Source organism: Myotis brandtii, unplaced genomic scaffold (assembly GCF_000412655.1).
Source record: "Myotis brandtii unplaced genomic scaffold, ASM41265v1 scaffold158, whole genome shotgun sequence".
Lineage (NCBI taxonomy): Eukaryota > Metazoa > Chordata > Mammalia > Chiroptera > Vespertilionidae > Myotis > Myotis brandtii.
This window is the reverse complement of record NW_005355753.1, coordinates 28,536-36,150: the sequence shown is the minus strand read 5'-3', so window position 1 is coordinate 36,150 and position 7,615 is coordinate 28,536. Positions and strand designations below refer to the sequence as shown.

Here is a 7,615-nt window from a genome sequence, read left to right as displayed (position 1 = left end):
GGTAGGATCCTGGGCAGAGCAGTGTGGGCCCATCGTTCCCTCTCACTCACAGCAGCCCGACGAGACAGCCCTCATTGTGTTCCGTCTTAGAAAAGAGAGGAGAAGTGACTGGCCCAAATTGCTCAGCTAATAACAGAGCTCATTTTAAAATAAATCTTTATTTTTCAATTATAGTTGACATACAATATTATATAGTTTCAGGTGTACAACATAGTGATTAGACATTTATGTAACTTACGAAGTGAACACCCTAATAATTCGAATACCCGGGCACCGTACATAGTTATTATGATATTATTGACTATATTCCCTATGCTGTACTTTACATTCCTGTAACTATTCTGTAACTGCCGATTTGTGCTTCTTAATCTCTTCACCATGTTCACCCACCCCCACCCCAATCTGGCAACCATCAAAATGTTCTTTGTATGTATGATTCTGTTTCTGTTTTGTTTGTTTATTTATTTTGTCTTTTTAGATTCCACATATAAGTGAAATCATATGGTATTTGTCTTTCTCTGTCTGACTTATTTCACTCAGCATAATCCCCTCTGGCTGTTTTTTTAAACAACCACAGAAGGGTGCCCACAGTTCATGGTCGGAACTCCATCCCCGAAAAGCACTATCAGTGGGCCACAGACCATCAGATGTGGATGGCAGACCAGCCAGTGAAAAGGACGGAAAGTGGTGGCCATGGTTGAAATTTGGCCACTGGATGAGATCATTTGGTTTCTCAGTGTTTCCGTAAGTGCAGGCCAGTATTTACACATTTGGAGGTCTCTCCTACCATCCAGATTCCTGGCTTCTCTTGGTAAAACAAAAGCTGTCCAAACTCTGGGCCCGCATTCCTGCCTGGGACAAGGAGCTGGAGCTGAGCCAGGGCCCACCACACTCCCAAGTGGGCCATCGCCCGGCCAACTCACGCCGGCCTGCTTCACTGCTCTGCTGTCTCTGGCCCCTGTGTGTTGGCCACCAAGATCCACCACCCAGTTCGTCACCTTCAATTACAGGCGGGACATGGAAGCCCAGAGAGGAGGACGTCCGGTCTAGGCCACACACGGCCCTCAGACTCTGCACTTTAATCCCCCTCCGGAGATGTCCTTGTCACCGCTGCCTCACGCACCTGCGCAGGGAACACCGTGGGTTCAGTCCCTGCCTGCAGACACCCACGGAGACAGCGACGGCTGCAGAACCCATTTCCAGGAGAAACCATTGGTCTCTCCTGTCAGGATATAGAGTAGAGGGAAAAGAATCATGGCGACCACAGGAGGTAGCTGCTGGGAAATAATGCCCACACCCTCGGTGCATGCTCATCACCACGCCCAGATGGCTCAGCCTTCCAGACGCCGGGGGGCCTGGCTTGGTGTGGGAGCTGCAGTGGCCCCGGCGGTTAAAGAATTAGCGTTGTCAGCCAGCACTATGTTCACTTCCCTCTGGCGGCCTCAGAGCATCGGCTCCTGGGAGACGCCCAACCATCGGGCCGTCCTGCCTTGGCCAGGACGGAGAGTCAGAGGCCAGGCTTGACCCTCCTCTGCCAGCCCCACCTCTGCTGGGCTGTGCTTCTAGTGTCTTCCAAGTGCAGCGTCCTGGAGCCTCGTGAGACTTGGAATTCTAGAATCACAATTCTGGAAACAGGACCCCAGCCACACTTCTCGTCCATTCCCTCAGTAAATGCCGCCATCCCGAACCAGAGCCAGCAAGCCCAACTTGAGTGAGCTTCATGGGCAAGGTCAGCAACCTCACACAGTAGGGGAGGGAGAGGCTGGAGAAGACGGGCGCTCTCGGGGCTGGGCAAGGGTCCTGGTTGCTCGCAGTCGGTGGGGAAGTCACCCAGCTTGGCACACCACTTCCCATCGTTGAACCAGAGTGCCAGCTGGCTTAAGAAGCTGCACGTGTTGGCAACCCCTGCAGGGTGTGTGAGTGTGTGCGTACGTGTGTGTGTGTGTATGTGATGTGTGTGAATGTGTGTGATGCTTGTGTATGTGCCTGCGTGTGTCTGTGTGTGTATATGTGTGAGTGTGTGTATGTGTGTGAGTGCTTGTGTGAGTGAGTGTGTGTGTATGTGTGTGTATGGCTGAGTGTGTGTATGTGTGTGAGTTTGTGTAATGCTTATGTGTGTCTGTGTGTGAGTGTCGTGTATGTGTGTGTATGTGTGAGTGTGTGTATGTGTGTGAGTGCTTGTGTGAGTGTGTGTGTGTGTATGTGTGTGTATGGCTGAGTGTGTGTATGTGTGTGAGTTTGTGTAATGCTTATGTGTGTCTGTGTGTGAGTGTGTGTATGTGTGTGTATGTGTGAGTGTGTGTATGTGTGTGAGTGTGACAGTTCCAACGCGTAGTGTGACTTCTCAGGCACAATCGAGCCTTGTACAGCTAGGCAAACACCCTCAGATGCAATAACCCTCCTGTCTGTGATGGCCAATAGGAAGGAAGGTGATTTGTTATGCTACTGAGAGTAAGTAGGAAACATTATAGATTGTTGTCTTAGAGAAACGGAAACAAAGAGGAAGTGTGAACTGAGTCCGTGATCACACTGGCGAGGTATGATCACGACCTATCCTACAGTGAGTACGCACTCGCTTATCCCCCGAGACGTTCCCGGGGTCGTGCTAACACTGACACTGACACCGTGCGCGCGGAGAGGAGCCCTCCCTCTGTGCTTTCTATGCTTCCAGGGCTGTTTGCTGGGGATGCCCCTGGGTCTGTGGCCGTGCTCTCCAGCCTGGTCGGCCTGCTTTCCCAGCCACGGTCAGCGTCAGTGTTGCTTCCAGACCCTCCCAGAACCCAGACTGTGCCCACAGCAACCTCTTCACAGATCCCCGGTCCCCGGTCCTCGGTCCTCACTCCCGTCTCAAGACGTCAGTACGTGGTCTTTCTTCTGCCTGGAGTGACCCCGTGGGGTCACCCTTGTTTAAAGGGCATTTGTACTTGAAACCCGGTCAAACTGCCGGTCAAGTTCACCACTATGCCTCCTTTTTCCTGGCATGTTTGGGATCTCCCTCCTAGCACGTGACCATCTAATGGCGGGGGCGGGGGGGGGCGGTTCGGATCTGTTTATGGGTCTGTAGCCTACTCTCAGCTGTGAGCATCTCCATGCTGGGAATAGCTGTTGCTTTGCCTTTTTATATCCCAGCATCAAGCACAGCTAGAGGCACACACATAGTGTTCAATAAATGTTTGTTGAATTAATGAATTAATAAATGACTTAATAAGATCTCGGATCCTCCTGTTAGCTTGCCGTTCAATGGAGGGAAGGTTCTATAGAGCTGTCAGGGTGGCCCATGCGAAGTCCCTCTTCTAATAACCTCCTCTCTCTGGTAAAGCAGGTCTGGGCGCAGTCAGAGAGGTTGCATGCCGCCTCCGGGTGGGGTGGGGCCCTACAGGCCTGGGGTTTTAGAAGGTGTGGAGGGCGCCAGGTGAACGGCCCAGAGTCAGAGGACCCAGCACTGAAGCTCTCAAAGGCTGGCAAACACGGGGCGAGCAGGAGGGGGCGTCGCTGTCCATGTCCCCAGTCGGCAGGGTGTCCCCACAGGGTTATGTTTCCCAAGACCAAGAACTTTTCTAGTTATTTCTGCCAGGAATTTGCACAGAGAAGAGAACACTGAGGAAAGGACAGGGGCAATTAGAGAAAAGAATTGCTGAGATGTCCAGGGAGGACAGAGGGCAGGGGATGGGCCGCTGGCGTAACAACAGTTACCAAGCGCAGCGGTGAGGACGTGTTCAGCTCCAAGCAAAAGCAAACCTCACTCCCAGGGGTTACCAAGTGAAAGGCTCGAGTTGCCTTAAATAGCCAGCAGCCCCGAGCTCTGGACATGGGGTAGACTCTCTCTCGGTGACACGGGGCCGCCCTCTGTCCTGCCCCTCCTGGCCTCACATCTGCACCCAGTCAGAGGGACAGAGTCAGGATGCACGGCCGAGTCTGTTCCTTTTCCTCGGGGAAGCAAATGCTTTCTCAGAAGCCGTCTCAACAGAAGTCCACTCGGGTCCCCGCACCCAGCACTGTGTGCGTGGCCATCCCAACGTGGAGACTGTCTACGAAGGTCAAGCCGTCTCCTGAGTCGAGGAAGGCAGGGAGCTCAGTTGGGAATGAGCATGTCCCATGGGCCACACCCGATATCTCTACGTTTGGAAGGCCTGAGTCCCTGCATGCCCACATCCCCCCTCAATACTGAGCTTACAGCCAAGTCCAAATCCCTGGACATGGGCTTGGAGGAGCTCCTACTACGTGCCAGTCGCCATGCTAAGAGCTGAGGGTGCAGCAATGAATGAAGCAGAGTTCACTGTCCCCCTGGATCTATGGTTCCAGGGCTAGAGCCTGTGCCATGATCTGTTTTTGAAAATAAAGTTTTGTTGGAAACAGCCGTGCATTCATTTGCATTGTGTGTGGCTGCTCCTGTGGTACAGCCGCAGAGGCGCGGCACTGTGAGGGCATCGGGCACCGTGAGGACACGGGGGCGCGGGCACCACGACGGCACTGAGTGGTTCTCAAAGCCCAGAGCACTCCCCCCGCTCCGGCTAGCGGAGGACACAGGACCCACAGGCCATCCCGGGAGGGCCGGCCATTCTGAGTGGGACAGCTCCGGCAAGGGGAGCGGAGTGATGCCGGGAGAGCGGGGGCAGGGGCTGGCGACCTAAGGTGGTCAGGGGAGTGTCTCTTAGGAGGTGACTTTTTAAAAAATATATTTTTATTACTGATTTCAGAGAGGGAAGGAGGGAGAGGGGGAGAGAGACAGAGAGAGAGAGAGAGAGAGAGAGAGAGAGAGAGAGAGAGAAACATCAATGATGAGAGAGAATCATTGATGGACTGCCTCCTGCACACCCCACACTGGGGATCAAGCCTGAAACCCAGGCATGTACTCTGACCAAGAATCAAACCCTGACCTCCTGGTTCATAGATCAACACTCAACCACTGACCCACACCAGCCGGGCAGGAAGTGACATTTTAACGACCACACGTACTGAGGAGATGGACCCCCAGCAGAGGGTGTCCTGTGGGAAAGCAACACCAAAGAAAAGCTCGAAGATTCCGCGTGCTGGTGCGTGGGGACGGAAGTGCCTGAGGGTGGGAATGTGAACTGGTGCAGCCGCCAGGGAGAGAGCGTGAAGGCTCCTCAAAGAATCTGGGGGAGCCCTGGCTGGTGGCACTGTTGGTTGGCGTGTCGGCCTGCACACCAAAAGAAGGTTGTGGGTTCAATTCCAGTCAAGGCACATACCTGGGGTGTGGGTTTGACCCCTGGTTGGATGTGTATGGGAGGCAACTGATCGATGTTTCTCTCTCACATCAATGTTTCTCTCCCTTCCTCTCTCTCTAAAAATCATTAAAAACCTGTCCTCAGGTGCATTTTTTTTTGAAGATTAAGGAGGAGCAGAGCTGGGAGAGAAGCTGGAGGAGCTGCGCCAGGAGAAGAGCGTGCCCTGGAACGTGGGCACGCTCCGCAAGATGTCCTCAGCGGGGGCATGGTCGATGCCAAACCTGGGCAGGTGCGGGAGTCAGAGAGGCGAGGGAACAGGACACACGACCTTTGGGGAGAAGTCTGAGGAACAGAGAGAGCACGTGGGCACCTCCAGCCTGGGCTGCCTGTCAGAAGCCCTCAGACACGCCCACCTGGTGTGCAAGGAAACGGCCAACCACCTGGTCACCGGTGCATTGACCTAGAGGTGGAGGAGCCATGCCACATGGGGCAGGCGGCACGCCAGACCATTGTCACCGGGTCATCCTGGAGCTGGCCAAGGCCTGCAGGGGAGCCCCGCCCACTTCCGGCAGTGCCTCACCAAGATGCAGACAGCAGTCGCTGGTACCTGGAGGGCTGCAGAGATGAGCTGGAGGCCCTCGGGGAGCGTGTGCGGGCCGCTCCATGCACACATTGAGAAGGCCATGGAGAAGTACGAGGAGGAGGGATGCAAGAAGTGGCGTGGCCCAGGTGGCCTGGACCCCGTGGAAGTCGACGAGTCTCTCCCCGAGGAACTCCAGAAGTGCTTTGATGTGAAGGCTGTGCAGATGCTCCAAGACGCCATCAGCAAGATGCGAAGCACCACCTGCAGCGCTGCATCCACTCAGGCCTCTGGGCCTCCAACTCCAAGCCCAGCGAGGCCAAGGAGGGGAGGGGGCAGGCCCGGGACCCTTTGCCGGAAGCTGTCAGCCAGATGAGAAGGATGTCAGCGCGTGACCTGCCCCAGCCGCCGCCCACCTGCCTGCAGGCTTCTGTGCCCCGCTTTTCAGAAAATGAAAATAGATGCCATTGCCCTACCCCCTAGCGGCCTTCCCTTTCCCCCATCCTCCAGCCTGGGAAGCCAGCCCCCATGCCCCTCCCCCCAGCACTCATCCAAGTCTTGCTCTGAGTCCAGGGCCTTCACTGCCTCCAGCTACCCCATCAGCATCATGCCAAAGGCCCCCGGGGCCAGGGAGGGCAGAGGTGGTTAGGCTGATCCACAGGAGAGGGGGAGGCTCCTCAGCCAAGGGCCTGCTCCAGTCACTGTGGGTTCTGTTTCCACTGTCAGCTGTTGAGTCTTCTATATGGTAAACAGCAGTGGTCTCCCAATAAAGTATAGTGAGGACGTGTTCAGCTCCAAGCAAAAGCAAACCTCACTCCCAGGGGTTAACCAAGTGAAGGCTCGAGTTGCCTTAAATAGCCAGCAGCCCCGAGCTCTGGACATGGGGTAGACTCTCTCTCGGTGACACGGGGCCGCCCTCTGTCCTGCCCCTCCTGGCCTCACATCTGCACCCAGTCAGAGGGACAGAGTCAGGATGCACGGCCGAGTCTGTTCCTTTTCCTCGGGGAAGCAAATGCTTTCTCAGAAGCCGTCTCAACAGAAGTCCACTCGGGTCCCCGCACCCAGCACTGTGTGCGTGGCCATCCCAACGTGGAGACTGTCTACGAAGGTCAAGCCGTCTCCTGAGTAGAGGAAGGCAGGGAGCTCGGTTGGGAATGAGCATGTCCCATGGGCCACACCCGATATCTCTACGTTTGGGAGGCCTGAGTCCCTGCATGCCCACATCCCCACTCAATACTGAGCTTACAGCCAAGTCCAATTCCCTGGACATGGGCTTGGAGGAGCTCCTACTACGTGCCAGTCACCATGCTAAGAGCTGAGGGTGCAGCAATGAACGAAGCAGAGTTCACTGTCCCCCTGGATCTATGGTTCCAGGGCTAGAGCCTGTGCCATGATCTGTTTTTGAAAATAAAGTTTTGTTGGAAACAGCCGTGCATTCATTTGCATTGTGTGTGGCTGCTCCTGTGGTACAGCCGCAGAGGCGCGGCACTGTGAGGGCATCGGGCACCGTGAGGACACGGGGGCGCGGGCACCACGACGGCACTGAGTGGTTCTCAAAGCCCAGAGCACTCCCCCCGCTCCGGCTAGCGGAGGACACAGGACCCACAGGCCATCCCGGGAGGGCCGGCCATTCTGAGTGGGACAGCTCCGGCAAGGGGAGCGGAGTGATGCCGGGAGAGCGGGGGCAGGGGCTGGCGACCTAAGGTGGTCAGGGGAGTGTCTCTTAGGAGGTGACTTTTTAAAAAATATATTTTTATTACTGATTTCAGAGAGGGAAGGAGGGAGAGGGGGAGAGAGACAGAGAGAGAGAGAGAGAGAGAGAGAGAGAGAGAGAGAGAGACAGAAA

The 7,615-nt window shown here is 55.3% G+C and overlaps 1 pseudogene; it reads left to right on the top strand.

Moving 5' to 3' along the window:
• Positions 1-5,437: 5,437 nt before the first annotated feature.
• Positions 5,438-6,247, top strand: LOC102241610 (annotated as a pseudogene).
• Positions 6,248-7,615: the final 1,368 nt, after the last annotated feature.